This window comes from Pyxicephalus adspersus, chromosome 5 (assembly GCF_032062135.1).
Source record: "Pyxicephalus adspersus chromosome 5, UCB_Pads_2.0, whole genome shotgun sequence".
Lineage (NCBI taxonomy): Eukaryota > Metazoa > Chordata > Amphibia > Anura > Pyxicephalidae > Pyxicephalus > Pyxicephalus adspersus.
In genome coordinates, this window is record NC_092862.1 from 110,618,018 (window position 1) to 110,634,910 (window position 16,893).

The 16,893-nt window shown below is 39.1% G+C and overlaps 1 protein-coding gene across 3 annotated transcripts in view; it reads left to right on the forward strand.

Annotated features, from left to right (window-relative positions):
• Window positions 1-16,379: 16,379 nt before the first annotated feature.
• The window catches only part of SATB1 (SATB homeobox 1), a 126,242-nt gene continuing 125,728 nt past the window's right edge, over window positions 16,380-16,893 (forward strand). For all 3 annotated transcript variants that reach the window (XM_072412430.1, XM_072412431.1, XM_072412432.1), the window contains exon 1: window positions 16,380-16,625. The gene's annotated coding sequence lies outside the window, so the exon portion shown is untranslated. The remainder of the gene's footprint in view (window positions 16,626-16,893) is intronic.

Sequence of the window (16,893 nt, forward strand, 5' to 3'; positions counted from 1 at the left end):
GGGCAAAAAATTGTTCGTAAAAAAGTAACCAACGACGCCGACGAACGAGGAAAGTCGCTGGAAACGAACGACCGGACCGGCGGATCGGATTGGACGACGATCGTTGAACATCGTTCGTGTGTACGGTCGTTCGTTGATCGTCCATGGTCTGAGCATGCGTAATGAACGAACATTCGTTCACTTTCCTGTCGTGCACATAGTTCCTCTATCGTTCAAACGATCGTATCTATTGTGTGTACAATATCTACGAACGATCGTGTCGTTATCTCTCTGTGCAGGATCGGTGCTATACGATCGTTCGTATATATCGTGCAGGATCGTTCGTCGTTCGTTTTCCAACGATAATAATTGGAAGTGTGTACGTAGCTTTACATCTTACAATGCTTAATCAAGTTACTGTACCTTTGGAGAAACAACAATGTCAGGACAGGACCACTGGGTGACAATGCTCAAAGTACAATATGCCTTGAGGAACAGCTTTGTCACCCTACGACAAGACTACAGAAGCTCTCACGCTTATCCGTAACATAGAAGCAGTTGATAGTTAGAAAGTTGGGAAAATTTAGCACTGCATCACAAAAAATAAATGTCTGCTACTTGGTCTAATCCATGTATCCTATACTAAATCAAGTGGGCTGAATCCAAATCTGAAGTCCGATTCTGCCTAGGACATCAGGAGGATCCCAACTTAATTATGCGTAAAGACGTGATTCGCTACATTCTCTTGTTCCGCAATCTCTGTAATCTCTATACATAACTAACTTTTGCCTCATGGTTCCATGACTTGCAAAAACATATACAGTTACACATAATTCTGCTGAGTCCTTGTTCAACTCACATGTACACTTCAGAAGTGTTTCAGGAACTTGCTTTTGTGTTTGTGGCTCTCCGCTGTCTCCCGTTGCAGAAACCAGCAGCAGTCTGCCATCATGTTGGGGTTGCACCGGCCCTGGTATCTTGTTTCCATAACAGAAATGTCCTGGTGGAACCTCTTCCCTTGTTCATCACTCATATCACCCTAATTTTGTGGGAAGAAATCCAACCAGAAATGTAAAAAATGAATTTTAATTGACATTCAGCAGCCAAGTTGATGGTATGCTATTAGCATGTTGTTCACGAGTTCAGCATGGTTTTCAGCTCACTGGTTGCCCAGAAAGTATTGTGCAACTAGCACAAATGAATCCCAAGCAGCAAGTTCAAGTGGGTTGATTTTGCCTCTGAATGTGGCATCACGCATGAAATTGCGGATTTGGGGACCAACAAAAATGCCTGCTTTCAGTTAAGAATCTGTTATAACTTGTCCTTCAGATACTGAAAACCTATACCCTCACGATCTATTGCAAAGACAACTTTTTCATGAATCCAAGTTTAATATGAAGTGACGGAAGGTAAACTTTCTGTGGATCAATGAGTGATTTATGCTTCACGTTGTACTGGCAAACAATGTGTTCAGGTCTGGGTGACCATTCTTTCACTTTGTAATGGTTGCTGTCATCACGACTGTCCCACAGGCACAGAAAGCACATATATTTTGTATATACCAATTGCAGGCCAAGAAGTGCCACAACCTTCAGGTCACCACAAATGTTCCACTTGTGTTCTGAATGGTTAATCAATTTCAAAATGACCTCCATGGATTCATATGTCTCTTTCATTCCCTCGGCATGAGCAAGAGCATCAGAAGGTTTTTTCTTATCTTTATGCAGCAATACAGTTTTTAAACTTGCTTTGCTCGAGTCTATGAACAATCTCTACTGCTCTAGTATGTATTCGCAACCTAACTCCATCATCAGACCACTCACATCAGTACAGAAGCAAATGTCGTTTTACAGCTTGTAACAATTTGCAAACTTTGTGTGATGATCATGAAAGTGGGAAGTTGTTGTTCTTTTTTGTTGCAAATTCCACTCCTTTAATCTGGAGGCTAACAGTTTGGACTTCTCTTTTAACAAAGACAGGTCCCTTACAAGATCATCTAAATCTGATTGGTTTTTAAAATGTGGCTTACTCTCTTTAAATTGGGGTTGATACCATTCACTAACATCGACATCATCCTTCTGTTCCTCATCCGACATGTCACAGTCAGTAACAACAGATGTACGAGGAACTGGCATTGGATTCTCTGCATCATGTGGCACTGGCTTCAGAGCAGATTTACAATCAGGAAAGACGATTTTTTTACTCATACAGAAGTAGCAGTCCGAGAGATGGTCTTTTTGCTTACGCCAAACCATAGGCACAGCAAAAGGCATTTTATTCCTTTCCCATTCAACCATTGTGTTAGGCCAACGTAACACACCTGACAGCAGATATGAGGTGCCCAGCTTTTATCCTGATCTCCAATTTCATATCCAAAGTAATACCTGTAAGCAAATCAGACTCACTATGGCCTGGCAGTACTATCCAATAAGATTGTTTTGAACTAGAGACAAGCCCTTGGTCCATCTTGCCTTATATACCTGTTTTTTGACGTCAGCTGACTGACTTGCCTAGACATGCCCAGCCGCTGCTGGAACATGGCATGCCACCAGGGGGCGTGATTCAGATGAGGCAGCAGCAGGCATAGTGGTAGCTGCAACTGTTATAATGTTCCCATGTAAAAATACATTACCCAGAAACTGACCATTTGAACAGCTATAGCACGCCTATAACCTAAAATCTTACGTGATAGGCAAATTTTGAGTTCAGATTTGGAATCAGAACACTCGATATCATGTAAATCCCATGTGATATTCTCAGTAGCAAAATCATCGTTGTGCAGTATGAGACAGCAGAGGTGAATTTTTGATCAGACATACCAAAATGCTTTTAATGCAATATTTAACAAACCAAAAAAGAAAAAATTATTGCTAGGATTCCAAACAGTATGGGCGGCAATACTTACCATGAATCCAAAATTTGTGCCCATAGTACTGTTTTTTTAGTCACAAGATGCCCTCAGAGTTGAATAGTGCCCAGTGTCACTCAACCCAGTGGAATGAGGAGAGACCCCCTAGGCACAGTGCCTACTCTCCAAGAATATTGATGTAGAGAGCAGCACTAATATTATGTCAGCACAGCTTTTGTCATCATCCAGGACAGAGCACTTCTCGAATAAAGTCATTGCCACATTTTACCATTCAAGTTCCTCTTTGCATCAGTTTTCAGTGGCATTACAAGCACTAATATGTCTACTACTGTGTTCCGGTTCTTTATGGAATTTATGGAATACATTTGTGACCAATTTCACCCCTGTGTACTGTAAGCCCAACTTAGGTTCCCCTTTTTCCATTTTACGTACAGGTCCCAAGGTTCACAAACACACAGTACATTTTGCCCAGTGTAAGTTTGCTTATTCATTTTGCATTGCGGTTCTAGCTATAACTATTCTCTATATACTGAGAGTAAAAAGAAGGATGAAAAGAAAGATGGAGCTCACGCTGAGAAAGGTTCCCTACTTAGAAGGGAACATTAACATACTGATGTGAGCTTGGCTGGATCTTAACTCTGTGGGGAGTCTTTAAGTGAAGTAGTGAAAATATTATTACAAATTAGTGGAAGCCAAGTAGATGTGGTATGAGAGGTGGATAAGTAGTAGAAGTGTGAAGAGGTATCATGCTGAGTTACTCAAATGTTCACCCAGAAGTGTTAAATAACAAATTAATTTGATAGAGTCTGTTTCCCCTTAAAAACAAGGGTTTCTCATATCAAGAAAAGACCTATTTAAGGAATGTAATGTATATGAATACATATATCCACAGGGCTGGGGAAAATAACAGAAACACATAACAATATATTATCATATAACAAATGTGTAGCAGTTTGTGACTCATTGAAAAATATCATACAAATTCTATATTCTATATTGTTGGATTTACAACATTCTTTAAAAAAAGCCTTTAAACTCAATTTTAAATTCATTAAAAATGGTAACAAGCAGTAGTTGAATCGATTCACCCATGAATAAAACCATTTTAATTTATATAGTACAGTTTCTATACCAGGGTTCCTCCAGAGGTTGCTAGGGGTTCCTTGAGCAATGAGCAGTTTAGCAGATTTCAATGATTTTTGATCTATCTGTGAGGGTGGCAGTCTTCCCATTGTCCAGAAATGTAATTGCATTAACAAATTCTTCTGGAAACCACACTAATATACTGTGAGCTGTGAATATAGTATTTATAGCAGAGGTTCTTTGAAAATCTGAAAGTTATTTAAGGGGTTCCCCTATGTTTAAAATGTACAGAAACACTGATATGGTATATGGAGGCATTTTCATCCTATAAAACAAACCTGTCATTACCAAATGATGCATCAGGTCCTGTGAAATGGCCTAATCTTTATTGGTTCTTGTATGCTGTATAATCACTGTTCCTGTTGTTAACCACAATCTGCCCGTTACAACTGAAAAGAAAAATAAGATAATCCGTCAATGATATGATCAGCTTATTAAAGCACATATAAAAACTCTAAAACAAAACATTTAGATATTTCAGCTTACCAGTCCTTAGATAAGGTGGCTGCATTCGATTTCACAGGTTTAGAACATTTTAGCAGGTACAGTAAATATCCGCTTGTCTTGATAAAATGCAGTGCCCTAGTCATTCAAAAAAAGAAAGAAGTGTAAAAACTTCCTCTTGTACGTTATGTAAAATACCAGTCTCGTCAAAATGTAATAGGATGAACAAAGGCAGAAATGTTGGAAGTGTAGACTGTCTGACACCTATGGCTCCTTCCATAGATACAGGGGAGAAATACGAGTAGTCATGAATTAACATTAACTAGGTTATTTCAAGATTTACCAGGTGAAAATAAACAAAAAGAAAATAAAGTAGCCACTAAATCAAAGGACTGTTAGGCTTGCTATGTTTTTGATTATGGGTTTAGAATAAATTTAAAGGGTGGATAAAACATTAAGAATAATTTTGTATAATTTTGGAAAGTTATGCTCCTGCAACATGGAACAGCAGCAGCTTCACCTCCCATTGCCTCTACTGTCAATGACACAAACAGCCCCTTTTGTAACCCTACCCTCCTTTCCCACTGCCAGGCAGGAGAAGGGAATAAGAAGAGACTAAGTAAGACCATGGTATTTTGTGTTGCCAAATGTCTTTGCTTGCCATGCAGATCCAGACACATTAGCCATGATATATTAAAGCTCTCCAAGGCTAGAGAGAATACACTTTCTTCGGTGAAGCTGGGTGATCCAGCAATGGATTTCCTAATCTCATTTTCTATTTGTTAGCAAATGTTTTTATTCCTGGACCAGATCCATTTCATGTTTTTGGAATCACCCAGGTTCATTGATGAAAGAATATTCTCTCCAGTCCTGAAGAGCTTTATTAAATCGGGCCAGTACCATGTTACATATTTAGTGGGCTTGCCTATTAATCCACTCTTTTTGGACCTCTGTCTTCTCAGTCTATAACAAAGTAATGGGCTCTCAAGTCCCTGTATCCCCTGAGATTGGGATTTTTTCTGTGCTCCCGAGTTCTGTGTCCTTCGTTTTTTTCTCATGGCTGCACAAACAGTTATTCCCTGACACTGGAGATCTACTGTGGCTCAGACAGAATGGCTAAAAGAACTGTTGCAATGTATGGAGGAAGGCATGATGCATGATCGCTTCTTGCAACACATTAGGACAAGGAGCATCTGGATCATTTTCAAGAGGACCAATGCATTTCATTCTTCATAAACGAGTTTTACTTGGTGCTCATGTCTTGGTGGTGCCACATCCCCTCCCCAAATAGCACATTCTTTGCCTTTACACTGTTTTTTTTCTTCTCTCTTCCTCTTTCTGTTTGTTTTTTACCTTTTTCCATACGCTGATCATGGCTTTCTCACATTTTACATTTTACATTTTTTTTCTGAATTTAATGTTGGGGCTGTACACTTAGTTGTCCACATTTCCTGCATTTTACACTTGGCTGTTGTCACTTCCTGGTGCATCTTGCTTTTTCTTTCTATCTAAATTTGAATAAAGCTTAATTATATTAAAACAAAAAGAAAATAACCATGCATTTGAAATAGTTTTAAAGACTCTTTGCGGTGTTTTATTACTACTAGTCTGTTTGCCGACAGTAGGTCAGCCAAATCTTTTCTTACTCCTCGTTTGGACACATTTAACTACAATTTACACAAAGAGTATGCAAATTGTTGTGCCACTGACTTACAAATTGGAAGTCCAACATCAAAAAAGTGTTGAACTAGAGCTGGTAATTCCTTTCCACTGTTGACTTCTAGCCACTTTGACCGCAGTTTTAGAAAGCTTGCTTCTTTTGCTCTAAAGTATCTAATGTCTATAATCTAGAAAGCAATTAATAATAAGGAAGTGGTGTTGTGGCAATGTAGTTTACATTTTGCCAAAAGGAGCTAAAAATTTGCTGAAAGATTTCATCTTTAAATTTGTTGCACAGCATTTCATGCCTGACCCATATAACGGCTCAGTGCTTCATGACTAGGAAGACAGTAAGATTGTATTGACACTTAATATTGTCACTGGTTAGGTGTGGTTTCATGTTTATGAACATCTCTTTTGCATCATGCCAAAAATGTATTTTGCTGGACAACATAAATTTAAACTCAATATGAATATAAGGCTACCTAAACAAACATAAAATGATAGATGATCTATATATTTTCCATTAAAACCATTAAACATGGGGGTTGTCTAAAGTTTTCCCTTAAGAGCACTTACTAACCCCCCCCACGCTTCCTTTTTTATTGAAAAAAAAAAAAAAATGCATCTCATATAAACAGCTTTTCCATATTGCCTCTACACAAATAAAGTCATTTAATACCCATATTAGCACAGACATCCAGAGAGAATGTGCATATGGCAATGTGTCATTAATGCACCTTATTTGTTTCACTTGCGAATGTACATTTATCAGGAGGGAAAAAACTATCCATTTTTGATAAGTAAATTTGTAATTGTAAAATTAGTCATCCTACTTTGTGTGGTTCATATGGCAGTAAACAAACAACATATTTCCACAGTGTTTGCAGAAACCCCTCCACATGTTCAACAATATGGACAATGTATACCTGAAATAAATGTGTGCTACTGATACTGCAAGGAATTTTAAAAAAGCCAAATTATTTTTATTTAAACTGCAGATTTGTAAAGGACCCTGTTTTCTTAATGTATTTACCTTACACCATTTTATAATAAATACTGCACCAAAAATGTTACCCCCCTTATTGCCTTTAATGATGTGTGGGACTATGATATCTCTTCAGCCAGATCGGAGGAAATCCACAATTTCAAATCAAAGGCCCACACTAAATATAGCAGTATGTGTCAGTTGATTTACCAATATTGCTGTCACTAATTGAAAAAACTAATACAGTACCCAATATTAGGGCCTACAAGGTTTTGTACACTGTTTCAATAAATTTTTTTTTTTTATAAGCTTGACAAATAACAGGCTTAATATAAATAGAATTACACATGTGTATGCAGCACATTTTAGTAAAGAGTCATTCACTTACTCAGTATTTCTAGCCTAAAATTCAGAGTGGGACATCTAGGCATTTTGGTATATAAGACTAAATATTTTTGCTTTTACAGTCCACGTGAGTTTTTCAGGTCCTAATCAGAACTAAACCCACAAAAACTCACCTATCCATGTTCTGTCGCAGAACACCATCTTCCTTCTTCTTTTCTTCCTGAAGATGATCTTCAGTTATCTTGATTGGCCATGCCGGGATGATGTAACTCACCCAAGGAACTTCATTCATTCATTCCCAGCACATGCAAAGGAAGCTATAACATGCACAGCTCATCAAAATATGACAGCTGGGTGGCAATAAGGCAAGTAAGGACACATTGCCTGTCCCTTTTTGTAATAACCACCTGCCTGAAAAACAAATATTAGTTCCACTTTAAAGTAAACCATGACATTGAACTACCCTATTTCTTACTATTCAAAGAGGCTGCTCTAGCTTTTTGTTGATCTCTAATGTTACAGTCTGAAATGGCTAAATAGAAGCTGTGGAAACTTAGACTGGAAATCAAACCTTTGATAGCAAAGTGGTTCTTCTACAGACTGAGCTAATGGAAAAATAGGAAGGGAGCGATAAAGAATGAAAAGGCTAAGTAGGTGCAATGGATTTTTACACTGAGTTTCATAGCTGCTATCTATGGGTTGCTGGTCTTGTTATATTAAATAGCAAATGGATTAGCATTTGACACTTTAAACTATCAACTGAATACAGAAAATTTTAAGTTAATTGTGGCGGATGGATATGCGCTTCCAACATGCAAAAGAAGACAATATCTTTTAAATTTTACTTGCTGAGCTGCCCTTCAGAGAAACTATAATAACTAGGGATGAGCAACTTAATTTTTTAAATTCAGTCTCGTGGGGAATTGGCCCGTTCTTGCTTGCCAAACATGTAGGCCAGAACGGCCATTGTAAATTCGTCCGGCGGGACTGAATTTTTGGGGCCTGCAAGACCGCTCCCCTAACAGCTGACAGCTCCGCTCCCCTGATTGCTGTTGCAGCCCTGTACTATGTGTTCCTGGATAGAGTTTCTCTATCCAGGAACACAGTGTGAGTCTCGCTGGCTGCTCATGAATGAATGCAGCGTGGGAAAAATCATTCATAAACGCAAGCCACATGACTCACTCTGAATGGAGGAGTATCGCAGCTGCATTTATAAATGGAGCCATGGGAATCCTCCTCTCAGTGAGAGTTACCCGAGCACTACAGGTCAGAATGAAGGCTTGCCAGAGGCATTCTTGCTCATCCCTACTAATAACATGATTTCAGTGAACCTCCAGATATTGTATCTTTAAATTTTGCATTCAGTGGGGAAACAGTAATCTCTCAACAGCCACTGCCAACAGCCATTTCAATATCAGCTGCGTTTTGGAATGCACCTACTTCCATGCCTGGCCACCTTAGCCCCAAGCATTTGTTTCTAATACAGAGGGCAATGGGTAAGTCTGTTGTGCCCACTGTTCTGTCCCCAATGTCTGGCCAGACTACAAACTCCAGCCCCAGCTTGCAATGAGCTGAACTAATGCTGTGTGGTTGGCATATTTTGAAATAACATCCTGCAATGCAACAGACAGAGTGGGGCTGGCTGGGTGCTGTCTGAGCCTGTAATAAGGTGGCACCCTGAGGGAGACCAAACCAAATTTTGTGAACCAGCAAACAAATTTTGTGCTGAGGTTTCTTTGAGCACTGGATTTTCTGTCCTTGCCACTAGGTTGGCAAACAACCTGCATGCCGAAACCTGACATAGAAGGCAATAAAAAAAGTGCAAAATGGGTCGCGGGGAATGGGGGTAAGAAAGCCTGGAGGGGGCAATTTCTGCTCAAAATAGAGACCAACTCTAATTACTTAAGCTAGCCAAAAAAGATTATCACCTAAGCCGGTGTTTCTTGACCTTTTCAACCTTTCAGGTACTAAGGGCCCCTGCTATAATTACTATATCCACAGATCACAGTATTTTAGTGAGGTGGGAAGTGGGAAGAATGCCTTTTACATTGCTGGCCAATAGGAAGAATGTCACCCTTACAGATAGCCAAAAACATAATCAGTGTCACTTAAACTGACCTGACCTGATATACAACAGGAACAAGAGGTAATTTTTCCAGAATGATAGGATATCTCCTAGTTGTTAGACAGTTGACCCCATTGGAAAATTTACCCTCATCTGTTCAGGTGACAAAAATGTTGGCTTTTCCTTTCTTTTTATTCTTGTAGCAGGCTCCAATACAAATAAAGAATATTTTTTATTGAGTAAAACATAATTTGTGTACAGATTACTATACCATAGGATATATAACAAAGTAAAGAGTAACCAATATCTATACCACCATATAATTACATACATATCAACTTTACATAATGTTAAACAGTGAAAACATATCATTGGAACATATTCAAATTTTGTCTTCCTATGCCTTAGATACTCTAACATTACATATAAACAAGTCTAGGGGCTCAGTTAGCCAACCTTCACAAGGCCCCTGGCCTGAATGTGTTTTTAAAGAAGTGAATGGCTGCATTTTTTTTATGTTTTTGGTAAATGAATTTTTGTGGTATTTAGAGTTAATAAATATTTTACATAAATGTTTCCTAAATTGTAACATTGTAAGAAATTACACAGATATGACGTACAGGTGCCTCCGTGAAAACCTATAAATATTAGTTTCATTATGACAATGAACCTCTGCTGGTGACAAGCAAAAGACCACGTGGGCGTTTACATGAACTTTGTTTTTAAGTTTTATGTGACTGCTGAATCAGGTTCAGATGGGTTCAGAGAGAAGTCTATAGAGTGACATCTAAGACCTTATCACAAGCAATCTTCAGTGCACTTCTTTAGGAAGTTAACAGACATTCTATTCTTGTCCTGAGGTCACAGAACTGAGGGGGCAGTGATTTTATTCATCTGTCCAGAGCTTTATGTGAATTATCTATTCTCCAATTGGGGGAAGGTTCAAACCTCAGATCTGTTTATAAGTGTTTACATAAGCTTTATCTTCTTTCTACAGGAAGAAGAGAGAAAAATGTCACCTTGTTTACAAGTTTCACTTTCCAGGAACTATAGTGAACGTGTCTATACTTTATCAACTTTCACCTGCAAAATAGTTCAGCTGAAACGAAATACCAGTAAAAGTTTCCCATTCTGCAAAAGCGTATAACCTTTGCCATATTACTTGTTTTTCCTCATCAGTTAAAAAAACTCAGAGTAGATAAAGAGACCCTGTCACGAACTTAAAAACTGCAGTAAAAAATACATTATTTGCAGTGTTTTTCCTCTCTATAAATTATGTTGTTATTCACTTGTAATGTGCCCCTGAACGTGTTAGTGCTAGATACTTGGGGAATTTAATTCCTTAGCACGGCCCCCTACTTCCTTACACATGACAGCCCTTTTCTATCCTGGAAATGTCTAATTACTCTCTTTAATGGCCCAAGTCCTCCTTCCTTACCCTCACCTTAGTGTTTCTCAATGTTTTCTTAACATGGGGTAACCCTTGAAATAACTGTCAGGTTTTCAGGGAACCCTTGCTAGTACTACTATATCCACAGCTCACAGTATATTAGCGTGGTAGTCAGTGGGAAGAAGGTAACCCTTATATATAGCTAAAAAGATCAGTCAAAAACTGCTCATTGATTAAGAAACCCCTAGCCACCTCTGGAGGAACCCTGGTTGAAAAAACACGTGACATTTTGGTATCTTTAAAAGTGTCCTTGGCCTGGGCCTTTTAGTTGAAGTGGGAGTTCCAAATTGTAAAGGGGGCTGTAATGGTGGTGATTCTAGAAATCACAGTCTCCAGCCATCTCCCGTTGCATGTCTTTAGTTTTCAACAGCATTATATATGCTAAACATCATGTGTGGCCCCATGGTGTCAGGAGCCACAGGTAATAGCTTCTAGGTAAACCACCACTGCTACAGGGTATAATTTGAGTGACAGCTCTGAGTCTGTTGGGGCTGCTGACATCATATGTAACATGGTGGCATCCAGCGGAAGCCTCAAGTTTTTGTGATAACTATACAAGGCTTTTAGAGGGAAATAACATGATTGTAACACATCTGAGACACATATATTTTTATGGGAGGGTTGCAATTTCCATGACTGGCGTGCCAACTGGGTCTCTTAGGAATTTGCTTAAATGGTTCCAAAAGATCATTGCCACGTTTATTTCAAAACTATTCTGTCATTAGTTCTACTAGGTATTGAAGTTGAACTGGAGATGTCTGAGAATGTTGCTAATGCTGATGACTATAAACATACAAATCACTCAGCCCTAGCGAATATCAGTATTTTTTTAAATATTATTATTATTATTATTGATAATTATAATAATATTATACTGTATTTATATAGCGCCAACATATTATGCAGCGCTGTACATTAAATAGGGGTTGCAAATAACACACAAATACAAACAATGACATTTTCACCTGATACAGTAAAGGCTTATACAGACCTGTGTTTTTTCCTAGCGCTTTTGACCGGTTTTACTCCCTATTAGTAAATGTTACAAAATACACTTAAAAAGGCTTTTACATGGCTGATTCCATCAGTCAAATTTTTATTCTAATTTCAGCTTTGTTGGACCCTTGTCCAAGGTCCCTTTTTATGAAGACTTGGGAAACATATGCATCAATCATGGGAGTGGATTGAGGTGGCTTGTAATATCTTACTTATTGTAGGACTGGTTATATTGAATTTTAAAGTTATGCTACATGGTACCTGGTCCTACCAAGATTGCTTGGTGCTTTCCAGGCCCCTCTTCCCTCTGTTTCAGGTGGTGCCTGTAACATGGAGCACATCTGCTGGTTTTGCCTAGTGGTGCAGGAATACTTGGAGAAAGAGTTTCAGATCATATAATGATAGTTACACCTCCAAGCCTGGGGAGTGCTCTTCTGAGCAAAACTGACATGCCCTTGCCAAAATATCCTAGGAAATATATATAATTATTTTCTGATAGCAGCCAGAATTTTGCTCTGGTTAAGGCCTGGAAATCGCCAACCCATCCCACTGGTCTTGGTGACAAGAAAGCTCATCTGCATAATGATAAAGGACAAACTCACATGCACCCTCTGGGACACCCTCCATGCATTTGAACTCATCTGGGATCCATGGATGGAACACTGCTCTTCAGTAGAGACCCCTACCCATTTTATCCTCACTCCCCATTTTTATACCCCACCCCAGGCTTTCTTGTTTTATGTGTTCCTCTCTTATATGGGTATTATGTAACATTTCCAGATCCTGTCAATTTCATCTACACAACATCTCCAAAATCCGGCCCTACCTGTTCCGAGACCACCAAACTCCTTGTACATGCTCTTATCATCTCCTGTCTGGACTACTGTAACATCCTCCTCTCTGTTATTCCACTAACCTGACTCCTCTTCAATCTATTATGAATGCTGCAGCCAGACTCATCCATCCTTCCCACCGCTCCTCTTCCACTGCAACTTTTTGTAGTTCTCTTCATTGGCTTCCATTTCACCTTAGAATCAACTTCAAGCTCCTGTGCTTTGCCTTCAAATCCCTACACAGTTCTTGTCCCATTTACATTTCTGACATGGTAAAAAAAGTACTTCCCTAGCTGCTCTCTCTGCTCCTCCAATGACCTACTAATGACTTCCTCACTCATAACCTCATCACATGCACGGATACAGGACTTCTCTAGAGCTGCCCCAACTCCCTGGAATGGTCTTCCTCATCCTAATGAGGAGCCACTCTATATATGCATTGTATTTGTTGAATACCTTCCTGGAATAAAAATGTATTGAGATAAAAAGGCTTGTACAGGTATTGTAAGGTAATTTTGATTGCCTAATCCATGAACTTTTTTTTAACTAGTTTTTAAAAATTATAAAAACACCAATACAGTCAGTTGCAAATTCGTATATTATCATCTGCAAATGCCTGCAAAACCATGCGTTTTTTTGCCTGAAAGTGATCCTGGATGCCTAGCTGTGCATAGTAGGTATCCGGGAGAAGTAATGCCCTGTTTTTATTGCAGATCTGAACCTCACCTTACTACCAAGGTAAATAAGCCCTTAATGTTCCAAAAGCTTGTAAATAAATGCTGCTTCGTAGGGTTTGTTGTCATCGCCAGCTAAAGCAAAATTTCCTGGGTGGTTGGCTACCTGGTAATTGCCAAAACTGTAAGCATAAAAAAATCAAGGCAGTGGTGGTGAAGCTGTCATTTTATTTGGTGTTTACTTGAATACAATGTTATATATATATATATATATATATATATATATATATTAATATTAATTCCGCTCAAATTGTCCTATGATAAGAACATTTGACTATAAACAACATAACTATGTTAGGGACATTAGATTGTGAGCTCTGTACAGTGCTGTGGTATATGTTGGTGCTTAACAAATACATACCAATTTGTGTATTTTGTCCTTGGTGTCAGATAATAGAACCATGAATGCTTTGCATTGTTTTTCGGAGATTATAAGACGTTTCTTTCTGCAAAGCATGCTTGCACAATCTGTTACTCACATCTCACACGTAGAAGAACGCAGAAACTAAACAAGACAGCATGCAGAGAGGGAAGAAGAAAGGGAGACAATGTAAAAGGAAGAGGGATGAAAGGGACAAGGACAATCTTCTAGTCTATGTAGACAACAAATCACAATGAGGGTAAGGGCTGGCAAGGGACAGGTACAAAGCTAAAACAAAAGCTGACATATGAAAGCACTATAACATTTTTAGAAATATTGGAATTTGTTGCATGGGTCTGCCAGAAATGAAGACACCTGAGGTAACTTTGTCACTGCTGTGTAACACAGATAATTTGTTAAGTAATCACACTTATCACACTGTTTTTTATTTCAGCCCCATTGGTAATACTCTTAGAAAGATTCTGTCATATGGGAACATTATTACAGTGCTATAGACCAGACTACAGCATAGGAATCACTTTAATCTTTAAATTATTTGTATCATTGCCAAGTGACCAGCAGTGGAAAATGTGCTTGAGCCACTGAGTTTGGAACATTACCTTTCATGATATGATCATTGCCAATTTTGTTTTAATTTAAAATAAAAGATGGTATTTTTTCCTTCCACTGTTACTCATTCAGAGGGTCGCAGTATTATCAATTATCGGATCCAAAGGGCACTGGTCTGCTGTTTTGCTGCCAATTTTCCCTTTAGATCGATTGAAATATCACATATCATAATTTATACACAAAAAGTGTATAGGATGGTTAACCAATTGACAAAAAAGTCCTGCTTCAAAAAGTTTTCATATCATTTACAAGCAAAACATTTTTGTTCAATTACCAAAGTAAAAGGTTGGTCCCCCACCCCCAACTGTCCCATCATTGTTCATAAGAACCAGACATAGTATATCCCTGGGGTGAACAGTACAGCTCCACTATTCCTCGGGGGCTGTGACGGCGAGAGGAGTGGCTCTTAATCACCAGTGTGCGTTCTCTTATTGTCCAATCATAAACCACCTTGTATTTTGTCAGTAGCCAATAATCGAAGAGGGGTGCAAAAGGCAAGCCAATTTAGCAAATGGGAGCCGTAGCCTTCATGGTCAAAGTATTGGAAATAAAGTAGAGCTGCAGTGTTGGTCAGGGTAAAAACCTTTTCTGTTTCTTCATATGCACAGCACAGGGTCATCAGGTGTACTAGGGACACCCATGGAGTTCAGTTTTTGTTTTAGTATGTTTTGCTGGTGGCGGGAGTTATAGTAACTCTACCTAACATAAACCAGTCCCTTAAATTAGCTATACACTATGTAATAATGATTAAAAAAAAAACATATACAGGTTGACATACAAAATTCCAGCAACCTCTGGACCTGAGGAGTGCCAGATTTATTTTTCGGATTTTTTATGGTTATTTATGCTGTTTATATTTAACAGTAAATGACTACTAGCACAGCCCTTTAAATGGATGCTATATAATGGGCTATACAGCAGCAAATACATGAGAAGGAATGAGCAGGAAAGCACGTGCAAGCAGGACCCAACAGCTGATTCTGGAGTACAGCGCCATCAAAACATAAACGGCGCCTCCAGAAAACAGCGTAAACTTGAAAATGCGCTCCGAAATCCATGCCGGAAATCTGAAGATACCAGATTTTTGAATATTAACCAGTAAATAATTAAAAAAAATATTAAAACAATTCTAATTATGATTTTTTTAATGATTGATTTTTCAGGCAATTATTGATCAAAATTTCATATGGCAAGGCTTTTTTTTAGCTATCGGTATTGAAATCAAAACTACTTTTGCGCCATGATGTTTCAGCTTCTTAAAATCAACTGAATATCGAACAAGTGGATGGTACGCCTAATATTTGTAATCGATCGGATCATTGGAGATCGCAATTTAGTATAGTTATCGAAAATAACATTGAAAGCTTGTGTGCTGTATCTTTCTCACTTTACTAAACTATCTCCCTCTGGGGGCTTCCTGGAACATCTTATGCCTGGCGTGCTTGGTTATCATCCTCGCTCTTCACTGAACTTGGCGTTTGACACCTGGAAAAGCCACGTTGGGGGTTTACAATAGTGGCGCTCCAGATGTACGCTTGGCAAAATAATTCCAGCATAAAAAAAGAACAGAACAATAATTCTAGGCATCATTAAGTTTGCATAAAAGCACTTGAAATGATTGAATAAGTAGTAAGAGTGACTGTATACTGGAGCAGGGTGCTGTGATGGGCACAGTGATGGGCACAGTGATGGGCACATAGGGCAGTCCTGCTGCTGATGCCCCCTAGAAGTGCAGCTTCCCCTGGTGTGATCTATGTGTCAGGCACAATCAGGGAGACTGGGAGGTGCACAGGGCGGTGCAGTCAGCGAGGTACGATCAGGCTCACACCTCTCTCAGTCACACACTGAGCAGCATATCTAGGTATATATCTACACACAGGCACACTCCATGCAGCTCTCCCGGAGAAGACACAGCATTGGGCATAGGACACATCAGCCCTTCTGATTTATTTCACTGGGGTCATCCTTGTAGCCAGATCACTCCACCAACAACAACCTACCCACCAGTTAAAGTGCACATCCAGGAGCACTGATCCCACAACTCCTTCTTGGGGTTGGGAAATTAATTTTTGGATGGAGAAGTGATCAAGAGAGTGAAGTTAAGGAGGAGGACAGTGGTAACACCTAAGGTACAGTAGAACATGGATGTGACTAGCCAGGTGTTGCAGAGCCTGTCCCCCATGCCACCATCACCTTGTGCCACCAGAGGAGGGTGGGAGGGGGCATCACAATGCTGGAGTGCTCTCCTGCCTCTTTCTATGGCCCCATCACCTTAACTCCTTCCCTGCTGTAGGCATGTTTTTATTTTTTTTGGGGTGTGCACTCCTTTGTGTCTACATGTGAGCCAATGCACTGGGGGGTGACACTTGATTTCTGTTTTATATTAGTTATTTTAAC